The sequence below is a fragment of the Leopardus geoffroyi genome, chromosome A2 (genome assembly GCF_018350155.1).
Source record: "Leopardus geoffroyi isolate Oge1 chromosome A2, O.geoffroyi_Oge1_pat1.0, whole genome shotgun sequence".
Lineage (NCBI taxonomy): Eukaryota > Metazoa > Chordata > Mammalia > Carnivora > Felidae > Leopardus > Leopardus geoffroyi.
The window spans coordinates 102,212,018-102,236,769 of record NC_059331.1 but is presented as its reverse complement, the minus strand read 5'-3'; the positions used below and the strand labels follow the sequence as shown (position 1 = coordinate 102,236,769).

Here is a 24,752-nt window from a genome sequence, read left to right as displayed (position 1 = left end):
TTTTGACCAGACTATATCTGTTGGTAGTAGATTATTTACTCTTCCTTTCAGAGAGCTAGTTGGAGTACATCTAAGTATCTAGATTATTTATCATATGACTGTGGGAAGGTCAAATCATATGACTGTGGGAAGGATGGATACTTGGGTTCTACTCCCAGAGATTCTTGCTTTAATTGGCCTGGGGTGTGATCTGAGCATCAGATATTTAAAAGCTTCCCAGGTAGTTATGAGGCAGACAAGGTTGACAGTCACTGTACCAATTTCATTTTACACAAATGGATGTTAACACTCTTACTGTTATTTTCAATGTTATTTAATAAAGGGGCTTAGTTGCAAATAGGAATTAAAATGTGCTTGAGGAAATCTTTCAAATTACTGCAAAACATAACTGCAGATTAAATATTCTTTACAACCAAAGGAAGAAGAACATGGAATCAGTAGATGCACCTTCATGCATCTCTTAATTAATCAACGGATCCATTACAAAATTCCCAAAAGCCAATTTTCTGGAGCTTCCAAACAATTTTGGTGTTACCAAAAAAAAAAAAAAAAAAAGGGCAAACTAAAAAAACCTAATATCAAATAATTTGGGGTTAAATAGACTTTTCTATAGGATTTCCTAGAATTTATAATGGTAATAGACTGTAAATCTTCAAAAGGGACAGAATGCCCTGTCCTGTGTAAGATGCAGTATGTTGAATGGTTGAAGGAATCGTGGATTCATGGAACACACTTTAGGAAATGCAATCCACATACATGTCTTTTAAGACAATGATAATTAATACCTACAGCCAAAAATGTTATCCAAAGATTTCACTCTGCAGGTCTGAATTACCACTTGCTTTTTAACCTTCTCCTTTGGATAAAACATTATATTGCCTTCAAATATTTGAAAGTATTCTACCAGAGGAATTAAGACTACCAACTCAGGAGTAAAGCTTCTTATGTTCACACCAGCATTTTTTACTTAATCTCTCTGTGCTTCAGTATCTTCACCTGCAAAATGGGGGAAATGTATCCCCCCCCCCCCCACCTCAGGGTATGTAGCACTTTCTCAAGTGCTTAGGTCCTTGACATTCTGTTACAATAACAAGAGTGACACTTAAAAGTGAAGGGCCAAACTACCATATAAAGAATTTCAAAGGAAATTTCTTCTGAGAATCTATTCCATGACTTCTGAACCCTCTGGCCTACTTTGAGAATATGAAAGAATTGAAAAGAAAGGAGAAGGGATATCTGTGAAGGGAACACTCTAAAAAGAGCTGTTGCCTTATTAATAGTCCACCACCCCACTCTATATTAAGGATTCAGATAGGTCCACTTGGCCATCCTGAATGGTGCACCCCTGTACTTTGGGGACCCCAGGCCTGCCATTTGCTTTCTACTCAAGGGATCTAGAGGACTAGGGACACCTGGATAACTGCTCTGGAGGCAGATCCACCTCATTACCAGAGTTCTTCAGGCAACAGGACACTAGCATGTTTCGTGTGGACTGGAGGTAGGCAGTTGATTAGAGTCTGGCCCAGTAGCAAGAAGCTGGAGGTGCGGACAAATTCCCAGGATACAAAGCAGGAGGAGCAAGTGGCTACCAGAATTCCAAATAGCTCAGCCAGCCAGCAACAGGGGCACGAGGAGAAGGAGATCTCCAGCACCTGGAAAGATGCCACAAAAGTACTCCATGAGGAAAAAATCTGCTTTAAACCAAAAGGCCCAAAATGGCTATATAGAGAAAGTCTAATGAGAGCGTCTTTCCAGGGCAGACTGCAGGGAAAACAGTCCCAGGCTGGGCCAAAGGAGATTTTCCTGTTAAATTAAGGGCAGAGCTTGGTTAATATCCTGGGCCCCCAAATCTAATTATTGAATTGAGCCTGGTTCGTGATCTTAATTGACAGTGGGATGATCTATGACCTAAGCATGAGAAGAAAAGTCACAGGGTCTGGAGAAATTTTCATCCAAGGGAACCAGTGATTACTGAATGAATTTTAAAGGGGCAGAAAGACAAAAATAATTTGATTACATACCATGAATCCTGCAACACATGCATGTGTATATTTTAAAATAGAATGTTTCATAAATTCCCATGAATTGCAGGATGATAATACTCTCAAGTTTACATCCATGCTACAAAGTGTGGTCCATGATCCAGCAGCAGCAACAGCAACACTGGGAGTTTTTTTATAAATGCAGAATCTCAAGCTTCACCCTAGACCTGCTGAATCAGAACCTGTATTTTAAGGAGATCCTCAGGGGATTTATACGCATATTACAGTTTCAGAAGCACTGCCTTATGCCACTCCGCTGCCCATAAGAAAGTCTTTGTGATATTTGAATATCTACTAATTGTGACGTAACCATCCATTGAAGTCATCATGAAGGACTCCCAATAGCAACAAATATGTTATAGAACTTTGGCATTTTCAAAGCTCATTCTATTTCTGTTATACTCACAGTTAACTGGTTGACTTTTAAACTGATTTAGGTATTTCACCTGTTACCTCATGTACTTAATGCACATGCAAGTGGTTGCACAAGTGACAAGAAAACCTACCTCTAACACCTGGTGTTCTAGGACACCTTCCAATACCAAAGAAAGATTAGACAGATCAGCATCTGTTATTGAGTAATATACTCTCATTAGCTTATCTTAGCAATATGGCCACAGAGCTTCTAGATTCTGCAGATAATAAGTGAGAGACAGACTTCCAGATTACCATAGCCTCAGGAAAACTTGCTTGGGTGGCCTTATCAGCAGAAATGGAGAAATATTACCTCCTTTGGCTCCTCATACCCCTTTACACCAGCCTCTCTCACTAACTGGGATGCCCCTGGCTGCAAATCAAGAAGGAAATTATCATCTAAGTGTCAGTGAATGGATTCAAGGATAAAACCTGCAAACGAAGGTTCACTTTGGAAAGCCAAAAAAAATGCAACATGGTACCAGAGAGGCACCCAAGACAAGTCAGGTGTGGGTAGTATGGGCTCATTGTACTTGAAGAATACCAAATTAATATTTACTGAATGAATAAATATATCATAAATGAGTAAATGAAATGAATTGGTCTGGAATTCATATCTTTTAGGCTACTTTGTATTTCTAAATCCCTATAGTTCCCTGCCAAACGAAATCTTTATGCAATATTTCTTTATTCTTTCTCATGCTTGAACTCACCTTACAGCTGTGGGGATTCCATTGTGTTTCAAAAGAACAACATTGAAATCCAGACAAGCCCATCCTCATAAGATGGCCATCCTCATTAGATCACTAGCTATGGTTTTAAAAGTTTAAATCTTGGTTCTACCACTTGTAGGCTATGTAGTTTTGGGTAGTTACCTAACTTGTGGAGCCACTAATACCTTCCCTTATAAAATAATGCAAGTAACGCCTCGTCTATAAGGCTATTGTGTGATTTAGAGAGGATAACAACTGTGGAAGTTTGTAGCATAGTGTGGGTATAGAATAAGTCCTCAATAATGCACTGTACATTTCTCATGACCTCACCCTCACCCTACATGTATTGTTCTGGATGTGCTTAAACCTTATCCCTGTCCTTACTAGATTCAACCTCTGAGACTAATACAAATTGTCTAGTTCTATAAATTATTCATGGAGACAAAGCACAGAATTAGTTTTATTTTTCTACTTTCAAGTTCATTTGTACATTCATTCATACATTCATCAAATAATCTATTGAGCACTTAGCAAGCATTAGATATAATCCCAATATATCCAACTAGAAATAAGCCTCATTAAGAAAAAATTCTAGAGGTGCCTGGGTGGCTCAGTCAGTTAAGTGTCCGACTCTTGATTTCAGCTCAGGTCATGATCTTACAGTTCATGAGTTCAAGCCCGGAGTTAGACTCTGCACTGACAGTGCAGAGCTTGCTTGGGGTTCTGTCTCTCTCCCTCTCTGAACTTCCCCCACTCTCATGCACACTCTCTCTCTCAAAATAAATAAACTTAAAAAAAATTTTTTTTAAGGTTTTAAAAAGTTCATCCATTCACAATGGCAATAGAAATGGATCAATATCAAGTATCTGAGGACTAGACATATAAAAATTCTTATATACAGTTCTCTTCATAACAAAACATATTTTGAGTAGAAAATGACAGGCATATACATCAGGTCATATTTATGTTCAGTATTTTCTCATTTTATTTTCTAGAAAAAAAAGCTCCAATAATAGACTAATTTAGAATGGGACGCCTGAAAACATTTTTAAACTCCAGTTGGTGAGAAGTGGCCTTTCCTAATTATCATCTGAACCTCCATGATATTGAGCTATGGATGCCATGATTCTTCCCGAGCAAGACCATTAAACATAGCACTGGTGACCTCACATGGGGCATTTTGTTTAATCCTCCTCAAGGATAAGTTGCTTATATTAGGTACTTTTACATGCACATGTACTTCAAATTCTTACCAAACCAAAGCCACACATGGATCAAACAAAGAAAACCAATGCCAATAGCCCGTAGGGAGGTAGAACACTATTTTAGGTATTGGTTTAGAAATTGATTTAGCCATAATTACAAGTGACTTTATAACCTCTACCTTCTGAGGAGGGAAAAACTATCTTAAAAAAAAAAAAAACTACTAAAAACAAAAAGATATAACCTGTAAACTTTACAGATGCTTTTAACAATAAAGGTAGGAAATGCAAGTGAAAACTGAATATCAGAAAGGAGGTACCCTTTGAAAAAGAAAATATTTTAAGTCCCAGGAACACTGGTGACCACAAAGATAAATAAACCTATTTTAGACAAGAGTTACAGACTACAGAGAGAAGATGGGTATTACTATCAGAATAGTGATTGGCAAGAAATCCAACCAAGCAGAAGAGTTAGGAGACCCTTAGGTGGGATGCAGTAGCAGAGCCTGAGGCTTCTTTTGGATTGTGCCACATCTTTGAGTTTTAGGAAATAAGCATGCAGAAACAGACAATCAAGTGTTTATACAAGGCTCAGAGTTGTCTTTTATCCTATTTAGCTGATAACAGGGTTTTTCGGTTATTCCGTACAGCACTACAAACTTTCAATCTAGCGTAAATAAATTTCCATCCTTGCTTATGATTCAGGTGAGTCCCCTTGCATCCCCAGCATTCTGCCTGGCTCAGAGCGGGAATTCAGTCAGTATTTTCTTAATCAAGGAGATTGAATTGACCTAGAATTTGGTGTAGACATTCCTATATCCCCAAGATTCTGGAATTAATTGTGACCATGTGTGTGTGTGTGTGTTTTGTTTTCCCTCTAATAGAGATTAAACTAATAAAACAGACTTTATAAAAAGGGCCCAGTAAAAGTTAATGATAGGTTTTCACATTATTAGAACAAAACATCCAGCATGTAAAAGACTAAAATAATTATGAGTATCATTTAAATTTAAATTCTATTTGAAATAATGAAATGAAAGCCAACTGTGAGGCCCAGGTACCACTTATCTGCCCATTACTTTGGTATTTCCTACCCAGAGAGTAAACGTATATGTGCAGATTAGGAAATAAAGTACAGCTTATAAATCTTGACAAGTAGCCAGTACTCTGGGATATATCTCTAAAGAATACTAGATTGGAGGACACAGCTTAGGCCAGAAGACCTAAGTAATTTCCTTCCACACTAAACTTCTATCCATTTCACTTCTCTTATCAGAGGGGGGTTATTACAATGCAGTGAGAGAAGAGACCAGCACAAAACCCCCTTCAGTACAAGGGTAAAGGAAGTACCAGGGTTTAACAAGGAAGGACACCTTGTCCCCTTGCCTGATGCCAAGCTGTCTTGTTCCTTGCTAGCATATCAGGCTGCCATTCTGAGGAAAGAAAATGCAGTGGGAACATGGCTGGGCTACTTCTCACACTGGGAAAAAGGCTCTGGCTCTCTTACCACGCTGGACTATGGATTAAGAAAGTAGACGAGAGAGCAAAACAACACACACCAAACGTGACTTTGGCCTTCCACATGGAGACACTGCCCAGCAGTAAAAATATGGCTTAATCAACATGAGAGCCTAACCAATCAGAGTAGCCATTTGAACTTCTGGGACAGAAAACTAAGCAAGGGGTTAGAAGCCAAAAAATCTCTATCCCAAGTATCTCCCCTCATGGAGAAAAAATGCTGGGATCCCCTTCTCTGTTGGTTGAAGCTGGCATATAAAAAGGACAGAGATTAAATTTCCTTTTATGTAGTGGCAGAGGTAATGATCAACGTTCTATCTAGTTAGGGTCTCCTGAATTCATGGAACTGTCACTAAAAATAAAACAAGGGGGAAATGGGAGGTTCATAAGGAGAAAAGCTAAAGAAAAAGCCCTCAGGAAGGGCAAAAACCAAGTTAGTTATGATAAGCTATAAACATTCTCCCATTCCCTCATTCTTTCTCTGTGTCTTATTCTCTCTCCCTTTCTCTCTCTCTCTCTCTCTCTCTCTCTCTCTCTCACACACACACACACACACACACACACACACACACACACACACATCTTATTGTCTTCCTAATCAGCTCCATTCTTTTACCCAGGACCCACCCCAGTCCCCCCTCCCACCTCAGTAGGCTTCCTCTACTGAGGCAAGCAGACACTTCTCTAACACCAACTTATAGTAGGCTAAATGGAGACTTTGATTCTCAAGTTCATTTGACCTATTAGGTCTAGCATCTACCATAATTGACAACTTTTCTCTGTGAGATTTAGTTCGTGTCTCATCAGACCAGTGCATCTTTAGGTCACTAGAGAGAAGTTATCTTGCACCTGCATACACTAACTAACCTCTCAGGAGTACCTATAACTCAGGCTTTTAAAAATAAGAGTCTAATCTGGTTCCGAGACCAATTCTGACCACCAAGCAAATGCTGAGGACACCAACTGGGTGTCCTACAACTTAATTCTGATACTACCTGGAAGTAGCATCAGATCCCACAGGTTAAGGGCTCAGTCCTACAAGATTGCCCTGCCCCTCCAATTTGGATGCCAGTCACAGTGTCTACAAACCAGAGGTTCCTACCACCCCTTTCTTAGATTCAGTTAACTTTCTGGAGCAGCTCACAGAACTCAGAGAAATATTTCGCTTACTAGATCACTGGCTTATTGACAGGGATATAACTCAGGAACAGCCAGATGGCAGATATGCACAGCACACGGTAAGGGGAAAGGGCACGGAGTCTCCATGCTCTCTCCTGAGGCACTGCTTGCCCCAAATCTTCCTGTGTTCACCAGCCCAGAAGTTCTCCCAACCCTACTGTTTTTGGATATTTATATAGAGGCTGCTTCATTACATAGATATGATTGATGTAATCATTGGCCTTTGGCAATTGATCCAAGCCTAGCCCCTCTCCCCTCCCAGGAGGTTGGGGATGGGACTGAAAGTTCCAGCCGTCTAATCACAGAGTTGGCTCTTCTGGCAACCAGTGCCCAATCTCAGGTACTTTTGAAAGGTCACCTCATTCACATAACAAAAGACACCTTTATTGTTCTCATTTAGGAAACTAGAAGCGTTTTAGGAACTCTGTGCAAGAAATGGGGACAAAGACCAAATAAATATTTCTTATTATAAATCACAATATCACAAGTAATAAAATGCTGGCCAACCCTGGGTTCAATCCAGCAAAATGTGGATACTGAATGCAGCAGAGGCCGAAGTCACGAATTTCTCCACAGCTGTTCCAAGATGCCAGTGCTTTTAGTTACTTTATGCAGTATCTTCTGCTCAAATGATCCTGCCTCAACAGAGCTGGCTAATAGAAATGACTTCCAATTAATTAAATCATCTGAGCAAAATGTCCATTTTAAACGTATTTCCTATTTCTCCTGATTCTTTTCTCATAGAGTAATCTATAAAGATTCAGAAACAAAACTTTGTTTGCAAAAGGTGAATTTTTAACTAATAGAATAATTTTAACGTGACTGCCAGGAATTTTTCACGTATCTAGCTTCTTTTATGTTAACTGAAATTAATCATTTGACCAAGTTGGTACATAATTAATGATATTAAGTTACAGCTTATATTCACCTGTATTCAATTTGCCATTGTAAATAAAATTATTGCCAATAAAAGTCATCAAGTTTTCTGTAATTTTTTTGCAGCTGTCAATAAAATTTTACACATGCACAGAGACTATACACAGATGATTTCATTGGGAAGTTTTAGAATGATCAGAACTACTACTGTAATTATTTAGTAGTCATATCTTTTAGATCTATAAATGCACTATCTTTCAATCAACCAAACAAGAATATTAGGTTTAAATTAAAGTAAGAGAATTTGTTTTAACCATACTTTTTGTATGCAGCATTAGAACTATAAAATCCCCCCCCCAAAAAAAAACCAACCAACCAACCAAACAAACAAACAAACAAACAAAAAACATTGCAATTGCAAAGAAACAATTCAAATACATATAACCTAACACAATGTCTGGCCCATGGTAGATATTAAATAAGTGTCCCGGGGAGCCTGGGTGGCTCTGTCCGTTAAGTGTCTGATTCTTGATTTTGGCTCAGGTCATGATCCCAGAGTCATGGAATCAAGCCCCAAGACAGGCTCCACACTCATCAGTACAGAGCCTATTTGGGGTTCTCTCTCTCTCTTCCTCTGCCCCTCTCCCCTGCTCGTGCTCTCTCTCTCTCAAAAATAAAAAAAATAAGAATAATAAACAAACAAATGTCTGGCTGAATGAATGGACATTGAGAAGACAACACAAATGTGGGACATATAAGTACATATATGAAGAATTATAGAATAACTTTCTTTACATACAGGAGATAGAAGAACATGTTTTTTTATTCAGAGATCCCAAAGATGGTAAAATAAATAATGTTCAAGTAGCTGCTGGAAAGATAGAAATGTGGAGGAAAATCATTTAGACTAATGTGTGAATATTTTCATTCTCCATTATTGGTTTGAATAGAAATATCAAAATCCAAGAACAATTACAGGTTTAATATCTTGAGAAAGCAGGAAATTTTAATTAAGTTTTACAAACAGAATAAACCTAATTTAAGTATGAATGCCTCTTTAAAGGAAAGGAATTCATAATAAAAATGCTAGTATAAATTGAAAAAAAATTAACAGCATGGAAAAAAATTAAGAAGAGAAGGAAAATTAATTTATAAAGAGAAATTACTCTAACACAATAAATATTAGTAATGCAATAGCAGAGAAACATAAGTCAGGAAGGAACTAGTTTCACAGTAATAGGTTTAGAGAGAGAGAGAGAATGTCTACAAGAACCATTAGGAAATTTCCTGGCATAATGTGGGTTAACAGAAGCTGAAAGTGGCATTTATTTTATAGAAAGTATGCATACCATAACACAGCCTACACTTAAGAAAAGTTTTTTTTAGAGTTGACATTTGCCTCTTGTTGAATTCCTTAAGGAGAGCTAAATCTAAGTAAAGAATTTCAACTTAAATTTTTAAATTGTGTTTATAGTAGTTAGTATATGAAAGATGAAAGGTCAGAGAAAAAAATGACTTGTTTAAAAAGTATGTATCTCTCCATCAATGTGCTTCATGTTGCTCCAAGACTCTAAAAACATCTATCAGATGATTCAGCATCAACAAAGATCAAAGAATGATGATATTATCTGCCTATGTAAATCCCTTTTCTTTCTGATAAAAGAGAGAAGTAAATGTTGTAAAGCTCTTCCAAGCTCCCTAGAACTTCTAACTTTAAAATTTGGGGAGGGGTATCATTTTCTATGAGGCGAACAATTCAAAAGGTCAGGGATTTTAAAAGGAACATTAACTTGTCCATGTCATCATGAGTGTAATTTGCTGGTTTACTTCTGCAGCAAATACCATTTCTTTTTTTTTTTTTTTTTTTTTATTATATGAAATTTATTGTCAAATTTCTTATTACTCATATGAGATAGTTAATGCCTTCCTCCTCTTCAGCATGTACCTACTCTTCTGACACACTTCTTGACATGTTCCCTACAATAGAAACCCAAAATTAACTGGAAAAGAACAAAGTGAAACCTTATCTTTGCCTACAATAGTGACTCTAAATACAATGACAATCATGCCAGAAGAAAGAGACATAATTTTCTATTTACAATGTAACATCACTTAAAATACTTTGAAGTAACTAGTCCTTTAAATTTTCAAGGTTAAAGTGTTTCTCGTTGAATTGGTAAACTAGCATTAAAATAAAACACATGGTTTCTTATTTGTTCGGTTTATTTTTAATGATGTTGGGCTAAACATGGATCTAGAACAGTAACAAATCATACCAGTTCCAGGAGCTGGGCTCTGTTAGAGGATATGGATTTTTTTTTTTTTTATAGTAAGAGGAATGAAGGCCCATGGCTGTGTTCTTCCAGCCTCTGACTTTCTCATTCTTCTGGATTGCTCAATGAATATCTAGTAAGTAAATGGGTGAGGGAGGGAAGATAAAGAGGGAAAGGATGGACAGATGGAAGAGTAAGGGGAGGAGAAAACAAAAAGAATTCTGTAATTTAAAAGTGCTTGAACTATCTCAAAATCGTTGGGCAAACAAGCCTACCAAAGGTTATATGAAATTTCTGGGGTACAGCAGTCAGGCGATCCCCCATCTGAAAAATAAATGGACTTCCATCTATTTTTTTCCTGAGGCCTAAAAACAAGACATATATAGTATACTACATATAACATATATGCTACATATAACATACATATTATATGTATACATATATACATATACATACATGTATATAATGTGTGTATATCAAAGACATTCATACTACAATCAGTTTTATTGTGATGTTTGGATCGCTATGACAGAAATTTAATTTCATTTACCAGTGTTTCTCAAATGTGATCAATGACTGGCCATGTCAAGGACTGCCTGGGATAGTGCTGGTTTGCACCTATCCTTCCAGAGTAATTATTAGTAGCAACTCACTTCACTCAGAAGTGTCTTAGTTTGACAAATAATTTTTATGGTCAACCAATGACCAAATGCATTTAAAAATCCTGGTTCTTGGGGCACCTGGGTAGCTCAGTTAAGCATCCGACATCGGCTCAGGTCATGATCTCATGGTTTGTGAGTTTGGGTCTTGCTGAGTTGTCAGCACAGAGCCTGGAGCCTGCTTCGGATTCCTTGTGTCCCCCTCTCTCCGCCCCTCCCCCACTTGTGCTCTGTCTCTCTCTCTCTCTCTCTCTCTCAAAAATAAACATAAAAAAATTTTTTTTAAACTGATTCTTATTAAAAGTAGAGCTTTCTGGATCCTACCTTGAACCTAATAACTTCAAACCCCTGACAGGCAGACCCAGGATCTTCATTTTAACTAACATCCCTTAGGTAATTGTCAGGGTTGCTAAAGTTTGAGAAATGCTGCATTAATATATAACAGAGAGTATTTGATTTCAATGAGGAGAAAGCTGAAAAGACCAGTGTATGAAAATAAACAGGAAGAGGTGACATTATTGAACAATATACCTATCGCCACCCATCAATATATAATTGTGTTTATTTGGCAAGTTTCTTTATGGCCTGCAGTGACTACAACATCTATCTTTGTCCCAGGGGCAGAGAGATTAGTAAAATGGTACAAATAAGAGGAAGTTAGCACTGCAGGATTTCATCTAGCTGCTGTATTTACATTTGTTTGGCCATTACTCCAAGCCGATGTACAGTAGCCTTCCTTATCCACAGGGGATATATTCCAAGATCCCCAATGCCACTGAGGACAGTACCAAACCCTGACTCTACTACGTTTTCTCCTATACACACATACCTATGATAAAGTTTAATTTATAAATTAGGTAGAGTAAATGGGGCACCTGGGTGGCATCTGACTTTGGCTCAGGTCATGATCTCACCTTTCATGAGTTCGAGCCTCCATGTCGGGCTCTGTGCTAACAGCTCAGAGCCTGGAGGCTGCTTCAGATTCTGTGCCTCCCTCTCTCTCTGCCCCTCCCCCACTTGTGCTCTGTCTCTCTCTCAAAAGTAAATAGTTAAAAAATTTTTATAAATTAGGTAGAGTAAGAGATTAACGACAATAACTAATGATAAAATAGAGCCATGTTAATAATATACTGCAATAAAAGTTATGTGAATGTGGTGTCTGTCTCAAAATATCTTATGGTACTGTACTCACCCTTCTTGTGATCACATTGGATGATAAAATGCCTGTGTGAGGACATGAAGTGAGGTGAATGATGAAGGCATCATGACACAGTGTTGGTGTACTAATGCCCTCCTGACTACATGTCTGAAGGAGGATTATCGCCCTCCAGGGCCACATGGTTGACCTTGGGTACTGAAACCACTTAAGGGAAACCACAGATAAGGGGGAACTACTGTATCTTTACTTCCTCTCCATTTGACTTCATTCTCTCTCTAGACTAACTACACTAGGATTCCTGTAAAGAACTGGTCATTCCAGATGGCTGGTTTTCATCCTTCCCCATGCCATGTCCTCTGTAGATACAAAATTTAGTTTTAAAAAAATAAATAGGGGCGCCTGGGTGGCGCAGTCGGTTAAGCGTCCAACTTCAGCCAGGTCACGATCTCGCGGTCCGTGAGTTCAAGCCCCGCGTCGGGCTCTGGGCTGATGGCTCAGAGCCTGGAGCCTGTTTCCAATTCTGTGTCTCCCTCTCTCTCTGCCCCTCCCCCGTTCATGCTCTGTCTCTCTCTGTCCCAAAAAAAATAAATAAACGTTGAAAAAAAAATTAAAAAAATATATATAATTTTCCAGTAATTAACACTGAGTTTTTTCCCAGAGACATAAGGAAAGAGAGAGAGTAGTGTAAACCCATGAAGGAAGAGATTAGCTCAGAAGTCTTCTTTTCTTCCTTTAGTTTTCTTTTTCACAAATACTTAGATGATTTTTAGTTAAAATTGAGCAACTCCATGTAGGATCACTGTACACATAGATTGCCCTTGCTTTCTGTATTTGTTAACTAATGTCCTCTGATTATAACAAACATAAAACAACTCTAACTTAGTCAAAAAGGGAAGATTATGGGAAGCATTCTAAAACATTTCATGAAATCCAAGGAAAGCATAAAGGGCAAAGTCTTAAAAGGACAAGAAGTGGGGAGGTTCCAGGGCCTCAAGGAGTTTACAGATCTCTCTCCAGAATTTGCCACTAACGTGCTTTGGATCATGGCATCCCATCTCTCTGTCTCACCATTTCAAATTTTAATAATTGGGATGTAGAACATAGGGGACAACTCCAGACAGGTACTGGTGGCCAGGTAGACAGGATCAGCACAGATCTAATCTCCTACGGCCTATGTCTGTGTGCAAAAGAATAATCTCTGTGAGAGAGGAGAAACTCATAGTGGACCATCTAGCTACCCCAAAGAGATGTACTATAATTCACCTTCTGGCTGCTCAACACACACACATACACACATACACACACACACACACACACACACACACCCTTTTTTCTCTATATCCCAGAAAACCACTCATAACACATGATCCAACTAAATCCCACACAACTGCAATGGGGAACAACCAAAGCTAATTCCAGCCACTGTGCACAGAAGGGAGGTGTTGGCCTTCAAGTCCAGGACCTCTGGGTTATGTCCATTCCTCTTCAATTCTGTCAGAATCCCATTTCATTCTACATGAACTACATGATAAACTGAACCATTTCCTGGATAGCATGATATACCCCTGGAAGAAAGAAAGAGGAAATAAAAGAAAAAAATAATTATTATAATTCTCATTTTAGAAGGAAACATGAGAATAAATAGCATACTTAGCAAGGAAATACTGGTGCAAGCTGCAGTCTTCCACTCTGCAGGCATTCACAAGACTGCTGCTGACATATGAGACAGATTCCTCCTCTGCTCGTTCCAAGTTCTCCTGGCTTTCAGCCAGCACCACAGCTTGCCAAGGATCTTTGCCCCAATTGCACAAGGAATCCAACATGCCCAGGTGGTAGTCTCAGCTCCTAATTCAAGAAAACCTACATTTTTTTTAACCCTTGGATGAAACATTCTTCCATTAAGTACTGAAATACTTAGACTAAAAGAGTTAAAGAAAACAAAACTTCTGAAAGTGAAAGAGTAGGTATAATTGTTGGAAAAGTCTTCACCCCGGGGCCCTGGGTGGCTCAGTCATTTAAGTGTCTGACTCTTGATTTCAGCTCAGGTCATAATCTCACAGTTTGTGGGATCGAACCCCGTGTCAGGCTCTGTGCTGACAGTGCAGAGCCTGCTTGGGATGCTCTCTTTGCCCCTCCCTCACGTGTGTGTGTGTGTGTGTGTGTGTGTGTGTGTGTGTGTGTGTGTCTCAAAATAAATAAACTTAAAAAATAATTTAAAAAAGAAATGTCTTCACCCCTAGGTCCTAGGTTGCATTCCAGCTGTGAAAACAATATCAGATGTATTGGTCACTAGTTCTACTCATGTTCTATATCCTACAACAGCATACCAATATCACAAGGTACTACTATTTAGATGCTGTTATGGTTAAATTCCCAATAGGTCCTTCCAGTGAGGCCTAGCTTCATCAGGATGATAGGATATTTATACAGTAAGGCCAGGCAGTTAGTAGCTTATTGCCTTGTTGGCAGTGCATGAGTTCATCAATTAAAAGCTATGTATGGAATCCCGTGATGCTTATAAAGGCATATAAACAGGGAAAGCAAATCCAAATCCAGAAAGACTGTTGCAGTGATGATAAGTTGTTGTTCTTCCATGATGAAGCGGCCTTTTTAACTGAAAAGAATTTATCTGCCACAGGGCAGTAGACCAGGTCCCCTAGAAGTTTATTGCTAGTCATTGTTACTAACAGTATATGATCAGTCTTGTTATGAAGTTAAATATTGAGTTTGCCCATGAACCAATAGATTGGCTTGAGGAGGAAGATGACTAACTCCCACAAAATGAATCATTTTTTTCTCCTGGTACTAAGAATCTCTTCTGCGATGATGGCCTTTTAGTGAGCATCACATAGACACAGATATTCTCACTCTGGGCCCATTCTGAATGGCCCATCCACCCTTCCCTAAAGCCTCATTGCCAGCAGTTCTCCCATCTTGACTCTTCCAAGTTCTTGACCATATACTCAGATCAGGACTAAAAATGACCTAGTATGTATTCATTCAGCCTTAACCAGCTCTAAAATATTGCAACCATCTGAAGGTTCCTGCCTCAGTATATCATTGCCCAAGTCACTCTGGCCCTTCCCTCAGAGACATCTCTGACCGCCCCATAATCCAGCAATGAAAGGGTAAATGTCTGGCACAACAGGGGGTCTTTAGCCTCAGTCTCAATGCTAGATTCCAGTTGCTTTGTCTATTGCAGATTTTGGAAGTTACCTTTCAGCTAAATAATTAGCTCAAGAATTACTACAGATCCTGACCTCAGGTAAAGTAGACACTAAAATGTTTCCTTCTAGGCACAGTGGACAATAAAATTTCTGCTCAAAAATTTAACTCTTGTAAGCATTTGCTTCTCAATTGTAGTGCTTGGCCACCCTGAAGAACAGCAGCACTTCCTCTCATCTGTCTGGTGCCAGCATATCATGCAAAACCATCTGTACAGCAGGCTCAAGTTACTCTATCCCTGATCCACTAGGCATAGGAAACTCCCCATGGGCTTAAGGAAGAAAGTAACGTAAGAGTACAACTGCCTGTTCATATAATTTACCTGTGTCTTCAGGCTTCTCATAGGCTCAGCCTCACAAGTTTCTCTTCTTTCTCAATCCACTTGATGTGGAGTACTCCTGGGAATGGCTGGCTTTATGGCTAAGTGTCTGAGACAGCACCATGTCGTATCAGGCATCAAGGTACCATGGCTGTGTTATGCCAGATGGTGGAATGATTCAGTCTCTACATGAGTCTAGCCACAAGCCAGGAGTCATTTCTCAAAATGAAGGGTCATCTGCTAAAGAGGCCTTTGCATTTTCCCAAACACAAAGGGTCTCCTTTGTGGTGGCCTTTGGGGCTTGTCATGGACTCCACGCAGCTTTAGGAAGGGCCACAGACTCTTCCAGCAGCACTGACTGCAGACTGAGCTAATTGGAAAGCCCCCTTGCCCTTTGGGTCCCTCTCCAAACTGGCAGCTTTTGGGTGGCCACCCAGGAAAAGGTGACACCCAAAAGGGCAATACTATGTCTAAAATTCAAAGAGGCCCCAACTCACTGTGCCTGGAAAATTCTCTTTAAAAATTGTAAATGAATGTTTCACTACCTCATACAAATTATAAACTCAATGTTTAACTTAAAAATGCTAAGATTTCAAAGTGCTGCTCTATTATATTAATCAAATGTGGTGATTATTTTTCTCTTCATTTAATTCTTTCCTTCCTTACTTAAACTTCATCTACTGACAAAAAGGATAGAAAACGCCTTCTCATGTCATATTGCTTTTTCATAATAAAATAGGAGCAAGAAGTGGCCGAGTAAAATAACATCTTATAAAATTCAAGTAAGGAAGTAAGTTTATCACATAGCTACATTTAGTTTCTATGTTATGGAATCCATATGCAGAAATCTGCCCATTTGAAAAACCAAGTAAGGGGTGCCTGGGTGGCTTAGTTGGTTAAGTGTCCAACTTCAGCTCGGGTCATGATCTCGCAGTTTGTGGGCTCAAGACCCGAGTTGGGCTCTGTGCTGACAGCTCAGAGCCTGGAACCTGCTTTAGAGTCTATGTCTCCCTCTCTCTCTGCCCCTCCCCCACTCATGCTCACTCACTCTCTCTCTCTCTCTCTCTCTCTCTCTCTGTCTGTCTCAAAAATAAAAACATTAAAAAAATAAATTAAAAAAAGAAAAATCACATAAAGACCGATCAAAAGCTCTTAATGGGACCTAGGACCTAGGTCCCAACTTAGGACCTAGAGGTGAAGACATTTCTTTTTTAAATTATTTTTTAAGTTTATTTATTTTGAGACACACACACACACACACACACACACACACACACACACGTGATGGGGGGGCAAAGAGAGCATCCCAAGCAGCTTTTGATTAAGAGCTTTTGAATCTTTAGCTCTTATGTGAGACAAACAGAATGAATATTGCCCTAAGTGGAAAATCATCCTTCGCCATGCTCTTTCAAAGTCATTACAGCCATGACTTTTTAAATGCAAAGGTCTATCAGGAATTTTTTTAAACAAATCTCTCTTTTGTTTATTCCGTTTAACAAAAATCAGAAACAAATTAACACCTATGTTCTAATGAGCCTTTTAAAGCAATTTTAACATAAGTTGATTTTGAGTGCCCTCAAAAAATGCTTCAGTTCTTTTACTTCTACAAGTATTTAGTGATCATCTGCTATGTGCAGGCTCTGTGTGAGACCATAGAGAAATAAGACCCAGTCAATAAGCCATCAAAGAGTTTATGGTCTAGTAGAAAATATATAAATACAAAATTACCATATGATCCCACAGATCCTATGACAGGACTAACAGGAGGGTGCTATGGAACTGGGGGTCAACGAAGACTTTCCACAGGAAGTGATATCTAAGCTGAGGCCTGAAGGGAGAAGGACCCACAAAAACCAAGAAACTATTAAATGAAGGATGGAGAATATGTTGTGGGCAGAGCAAAGGTTATGAGCAAAGGCCCACAGAGGCCAAAGAAACCACAGAGAGCACAGTATGTTTGGTTGAAGGCAGTTTGATAAGGCTGGCTCTTAAAATTGGGATAATGGTAGCAATGGTGGCAGGGGAAGGACAGGGGAGGATAATGGAAATATGTGTGGTAGACATGTTTCCTTGACTATGCTACCGTTCCATTTTCCTTTCTCTGTTAACTGAATCTCATATAATTGACACAGATCCATTGAAGTAAGGACAGTTAGGGAATGGGTCAAAGTAATTTTCACTTCACAATCATGAGTCTGGGGTTGGGCATGTGGCCCAGTTTTGGCCAAGGAGATCCAAGGAGAAGTCAGCTGAACTTCCCTTCCAGGCTCAAAACAGACCCTCCCAAGGAGAAGGCGATTGCCACCTTCTTCCTTGTCTGGAATGCTCACATAGGTCTTAAAGACTGTCTGGAGCTGCTTTCTTCCTTGATCAAGGAAAAGACCCCAAGAACTGCAGAGCTGACTAAAGCATTATCATTTGGTCAAACTGATAAACCATCTCTGGAACTATCTCTGTCTTTGTCTACACTTCCAGGTATGAGAGAGAAAGGAATGCCTTTATTATTTAAATCTGTTTGTCTGTGTTCTGTTATTTGCAGCTGAGTATCTTCCTGAGGGTTTTGTGAAGATGGAATTGAGAAGCTTGGGACCATATCATGAAAGACCTTATAGGCTATTCTCATCTAGATCCTTTGTTTGCAAGTGACAAAAACTTATTTCTAACTGGCTTAGGTAAAAGTGGGGACTTTATAGGAAGGTACAGGGGTGTTTCATGTGATATAAGGAGGGTTGGAACAACCAGCTTCTGGAAGGACAGGATTAATGACAATCAGCTTCTGGAACGACAAGGATTGGGGACAATTTGAATCAGGGCTTTGAATACCACCAGCAGATTGCTCCCTATCTCTCATCTCTTCTTCTCCCCATGGCTTCATTCCCCGCTGGGGGAATCTCTTCTTCTCCCCCCTGGGCTTCATTCTTTCTTGCTATTGACTGGATTCCTGCACATGGTGAAAACATGACCATTGACAGCTCTTGAGCTTCTCTCTTAGCTTCCACTCCCCAGGAAGAACTGGCACAAAATTGTGTCCTCTAATATTAAATTTAAGAATCCCACTTAATTTCGATGAATAAAGGAGTAGTTCTGAATGGACAGAACGACAGGTTCCGGTAACCACTGCACAAGGGGCCGACAGAAAAATCTAAGCAAAAGAGAGAAATAATTAAATTTGTACCTTAGAAAGAGGACCTTAGGCTGAGGCTAGTGAATGGATTAGAGGGGTAGTTTCCTTCCAGAAGAAGGGGGCAACTGCCATAACTTATGTGAGAAGTAATACTGTTTAGGGGCGCCTGGGTGGCGCAGTCGGTTAAGCGTCCAACTTCAGCCAGGTCACGATCTCGCGGTCTGTGAGTTCGAGCCCCGCGTCGGGCTCTGGGCTGATGGCTCAGAGCCTGGAGCCTGTTTCCGATTCTGTGTCTCCCTCTCTCTCTGCCCCTCCCCCGTTCATGCTCTGTCTCTCTCTGTCCCAAAAATAAATAAACATTGAAAAAAAAAATTTTTTTTTAAAAAAAAGAAGTAATACTGTTTAAACAAAGGTAGAGATGGCACAGCTAAGATCATAGCTCTTATTTAAGCAGCACTGATCTAGCCATTGTGGTTAGTGATTTTCAAAACACAATAAAGAGCACAACTTGTTTATGGGAGCAGGAAGTAGATGGGAAGTGGACAGAGAGCTGCAAAGGTTTTGAAAAAGACTAATCAATTTGCCTGCTTTTATTATAATCTAACTTTTTTTAAAAGTCACCTTAAGACTCTATTGGCTTCAAGTTCTGCTGAGGCTAATGCTTATTAAATACTGATTTAACATAAAAATTGATTAACAATTCACAAGTTTCTTTTAGACATAAAATATCAAATATGAAAATCCAATGATCCGTCCTTATCATGTGCTCATACCAATCCAACATATCTTAGTAGAAAATCATTTACTGCTTGCTTTGCAGAAAACATACAGTTTATCTGAAATCAAAGGCAAATGAAGTCTTAGGATGTACAAAATGCTAGTAAAGGAAAGCAAACAAAAATAAAAGCATAGTCATGAAACAAAATATGGGTCAAATACAATTATACATAACAGTAAAAATAACCCAAGTGAATCATCAAATATGCTATTAGTGCAATTTAAAGATGAGTTGGGTGGTTTCAGATATAGTGGTTTTTTGGTTTGTTTTTGTTTTTGGTGCCTAGGTCTGTTCTAGATGGTGTTTCTTCAAGAGCAGACCACAATCCAACAAACCAGGGAAGAAAGATTATAGATGGGAAAAAGTCAAGTTGAGGAAGGAAGGGAAAATGGAGAACATCTAGAACATCTTACAGCCACTCTAAGGGGAAAATTGGACTTTCTTCTGTGTCACTCCTCCTCTCTACCCCATTATCTTTCCAATAGGGGCTATTCACCCCCACCTTAAAAAAAAGAAAGAGAAAACAGAGAAAGAAGGAAAAGGAGTATTTTCTCAATACAAAACCCATAAGTATTTGCTGCATCTTCCTCGATGCAGGCTCCATGCTTGGATTGACAACAAAAATTGATAGGACTTACCACTTCAAATTTATTAACTATCAGAGGAAGTAATCAAGAGGACATGACCACCAGTTGACCTGGGAGCTGGACCCAGGAAATCTCAGCCTCTTTACCCCCTCCCATCTTTGGAATGTAAGTTTTGCCCACTGTTCCCATAGTGGGAGCCACTTCAAGGATATGGCCTTGAGAGAGCAATGTGTTGAGCCTATCTCGGTGGTATATATGACTGAATCCAGTGAAGGCCTCTATATACACTCAAGATTCTGGTAGGCGGGTGTGAAGGTTTACTTGTCATGCTGTCACCCAAGACAAGCCTCATGTATAAGTTCCCTTGCTTATTAAAACTGTCACCTACCAATCTGGAGTAGTCTGCTACTCTCCTCAGTCTCTCCTTGCCCTCTGTACATGAGGATCAGTTTCCAGTTTCACCTGGGGAACTCCAGAGGTTGTGGACCACTACCAACCAATGCCTGGTGACTCTCCTTAGGGTCACTGAATAACAACATAGTCACTTACCACTACTTGTACTAAGATGAGGCACAGGAAGGCAAGAAGAGAACACAAAAATGCCTTACAGAGTTTTGCATCTGGATCCTATGAGGCGTCCCTTAGTATTCTCTACCATACCAAAGCTACCCAGCCCACCCCCCAGCCTCTGATTCCATAGAGCCAACAGTTCTCAAAATTTAGTGTGCATCACAATAACAAAGGGACATAACTTAAAATTCAGAATCCTGGAACTCAACCGAAAGGTTGATTCACTAGGTCTGGACGGGGTGTACACTGTTAACGAGATCCTCAGTGTTTCACATGCCCACTGATATTTAAGAACCACTGCCCTAGAGTGACAGATTCCAGACCAGCAGGGGAACCATACATTTTCTGACTTTTTAAAAAGGCAACTAGTGATCACAGACATTGAGAAGGTTTGCTTATATATCAAGGCCAGGACACATTTTAAATAAAAATTGTAAGATTATATAATAAAGACTGAATGGTAGTAGTAATAAGAAATCATATCCATATGGATTCAAATGTTTTTTAAGCTATTCTAAAATTGTTTTCTGCTCTACATGATGAAGAGATATTTCTAACATTGAAAAAAGTAGAACATTTATGACTAAATCTAGTAGATAGAACAGAAGGCCTAAACAGAAATAACAAACTCACCATGGTTAGCAACAAGTCATTAGAATGATGTGTTGATCTTGATAAACCTACAGAAGCTACAGTCCCACTCAGACCTACTGAATCAAAATCTTTGGGGATAAACCCAACCCAAGAAAGATTTTGATTTGCAGTGAGAGCTGAGAACCACTGCTTTAAACCAGGACCCCAGATAGACTACTGCCACCTGATGGGAATGTACCTAAATTCTAAGGACAGCTTTTTGAATGGTGGTTTCCTTTGCAAGGTGAATCTACCAAACTAAACTATTGAACTGGCAATCACAGTCACAAGCATAAAAAAATGGTATACAGAAAATATAAAAGTTCTTATCTGCAAACTTGTTAACCTTTATTCAAAATACTTAGGAGCCAAAAAAATGCTTTGAAGCCTTAAATATAATGAATTGGGTATATATAGTGTTTTATCATTAATAAGATATATTCACATGCATTAATTAGATTAATTCCTAATAACATTTTAGAATGAGAGTTATTGTCTATAGAGGCTTAGAGAGGGTAACTGATTAGTCTAGTGGTTCCCAAACTTGTGTGCATGTTGGGAAATAAATACTAATTTACTAGTATATATGAGTCAGAAAATACTAATGCCTGTGTCACAGCCTGAGAGAATGAGATTTAATTTGTCTTGGGTATGACCCAGATTTTGGCATTTTTAAAAGAGCCCCTGTGAATCTAATTTGCAGACGAATTTGGGAAAACACTGTACTAGCCCCAAACCACTCAGATGGTAATTAACAAGATAGGAGTTTAGGCATTTTAATGTCAAGTTAATGCTCATGGAATTGTATTTGGCATAAAGATCAAAGACAATAAAGACATAAAGATCAAAGATCAAAGACCTCAGCTAAGACTTAACCTCAACTAAGACTATTGAATTTCTCAATAAGGCAGTTTCCAAATTTCTCTGGCCATAAGAGTCACTAAGTTGAGTTTAAACATCAAAATTCTTAGGACCTTCCACAGAATTTTCTGATGCCATAGATTTGGAAAGGTCCTGGAGAATATGCACATTTCCCAAGTTTGTCTTAGTCTGTTTGGGCTGCTACAACAGAATACCATAGACTGGGAGGCTTATAAACAACAGAAATCTATTTCTCACAGTTCTGGAGGTGGAGGAGTCCAACGTCAAGGTCCTGGCAGGTTCAGTGTCTGGTGAGAGCCCGCCTTCTGGTTTGTAGACAGCTGTCTTCTGTGTCTTCACACAGAGAGGGAGTTCTCTGGGATGTTTTTTATAAGGACTCTGAATCAGCTCTCAAAGGCTTCACCTCGAAATATCACATTAAGAATTAGGCTTCAACTCATGAATTTGGGGGGACACAAATATTTACAGTTTATAGTACAAGTGCTTACGTGATGTGTAGGACAAAATAAGAGTGGGAAAAACTGTATTAAAGAATATTACACAGTATCAATATTATAAAATATTAGTATTGAATGTCAAAGTTAGGTATTAAAAATGGCTAAGAATTAATGGAGAGGCTTTAACAAAACGAAGCCAAGGGAAATAACTGGCCACTCCACCTTCAAAGGGTCCATTTGTATACAAATCATCCATGAATTCAACAGATTTTCACAGAACACCTAAGATTGTACATCTGAGGCATGCTGGCAGATGTGCTAAGGGACACACACATGAAGAAGGCAGAGTCCTTGCCGTCAAAGGTCTGACTGCCTGTGTACGTCTCTTGTGCGAAAATGCAAATTGCTTAAACTGGCTCTGGGTTTTCAGTCCAATAGTCTTTATTTTCCTAATTGAGACAATTTTCATTTCAGATTGCTTTAGGAAGCATTTAATAAGAACTCTTACAAGACAGTGTTGTGGTAGAAGTGGTAGTAGTGAAAACAGGAGTGCCAGGAGTTACTGGACCCTCCCAACTGGGAGCTGAGGAACACCTTCAGGGCAAGTCTGGCCTTGGCACCTGGTGACAGTGGTCATTCTTGTGTGAATGCATCCAGGGGTGGGTGGGAGCGTTGATGTAGGGGGTATGAACAAGAGAGGACAAGCGGAAATCAATGTTGGCAGGTGAGCAAGGCAAATTAGGACTGATAAAGGTGTTGAATTGCTTGATCAGGCATTTGATTTTGATGTAACCTTTGGAAGATTTTGTAGCTGGGAATGAAGCCAGACTATGATAATAGAGTTTAATTAACGTCATACTTAAAAAGTGTAATTCAGGGGCGCCTGGGTGGCGCAGTTGGTTAAGCGTCCGACTTCAGCCAGGTCACGATCTCGCGGTCCGTGGGTTCGAGCCCCGCATCAGGCTCTGGGCTGATGGCTCAGAGCCTGGAGCCTGCTTCCGATTCTGTGTCTCCCTCTCTCTCTGCCCCTCCCCCGTTCATGCTCTGTCTCTCTCTGTCCCAAAAATAAATAAACGTTGAAAAAAAAAAATTTTAAAAAGTGTAATTCTAAGGCATAGGTTCTGTCTTCTCTTACCTTACACATCCACCCTCCCCATCCCAAGCCACCATAACGCACCAACCCACACAATCACACACCCACATCCACACACACACATGCACACACACCCAATTCTCAGGTTAGATGCAAAATTAAGTACTTAAAACACTTATATTGTAACAATCTTAACTGACTTAGTATTGGTCTAAATATACAATCCTGGATGGAAAGAAATTTTTTTTTAATTTTTTTTTTCCAACGTTTATTTATTTTTGGGACAGAGAGAGATAGAGCATGAACGGGGGAGGGGCAGAGAGAGAGGGAGACACAGAATCGGAAACAGGCTCCAGGCTCTGAGCCATCAGCCCAGAGCCTGACGCGGGGCTCGAACTCCCGGACCGCGAGATCGTGACCTGGCTGAAGTCGGACGCTTAACCGACTGCGCCACCCAGGCGCCCCGGAAAGAAATTTTTAATTTCCAGATAAGAAACAGCCAGAGTTGGAAAGGCAATGGAGATAAAACTGAGAAAAATGGACAGAACAGCTGAGAGACACTAGAAAAGAAACTGTAGTTTCTTGTTATGAATCATAAACCTGTAATGAACAGGGATTTAACGACTAATTGAAGACATGCAGCGAACTACTAGAAAGGAATTCAAAATAATTTTGAGGTTTTTAAGCCTGTAGAGATAAGTAAGAGAAAGAGCTCTGGAGGAAAAGATCTTTAATGTAAAGTCAATTCATGATCCTCCCTTTCCACTCAAATCTGAACAACCTCTGATCCCCCAGAGAAGTTACTAGAACCACTTCTAGCTTTCCAACTCCAAATGCCTATATGCATGTTTCCCATAACCAGCCCAAGATTGTCACCCAGCAATAAAGTCACTTGAAATATGAGGAAAAAAAGAAGAATTTGAGCCTGTGTATGCACCCCCCCACCCCATTCAGGAAGCATCCAAGCTTTACCTAAGCAATTCACCTTTGTCATGTGGCAGCAGCAAGGAGAAAGAAGGCATGGACTTCTATCTAGCACTTGGAAGAATCTCAAGGTTAGTCTAGAGAT

The 24,752-nt window shown here is 39.5% G+C and overlaps 2 long non-coding RNA genes across 3 annotated transcripts in view; one reads left to right on the top strand and one right to left on the bottom strand.

The window, feature by feature from the left end:
- Positions 1–22,382, top strand: part of LOC123606480 — a 26,742-nt gene extending 4,360 nt beyond the window's left edge. The window contains exon 3 of the long non-coding RNA XR_006716310.1: positions 19,768–22,382. This is a non-coding gene — a long non-coding RNA (uncharacterized LOC123606480). The remainder of the gene's footprint in view (positions 1–19,767) is intronic.
- Positions 13,102–24,752, bottom strand: LOC123606477. Of its 2 annotated transcripts, none has more exons than XR_006716304.1 (3): positions 24,656–24,752; positions 22,391–22,556; positions 13,102–13,600 (listed from the first exon to the last, which is right to left on the bottom strand). It is a non-coding gene; the product is annotated as an uncharacterized LOC123606477 (long non-coding RNA). The 2 variants fall into 2 exon arrangements; XR_006716305.1 differs by having other exon boundaries at positions 24,669–24,751.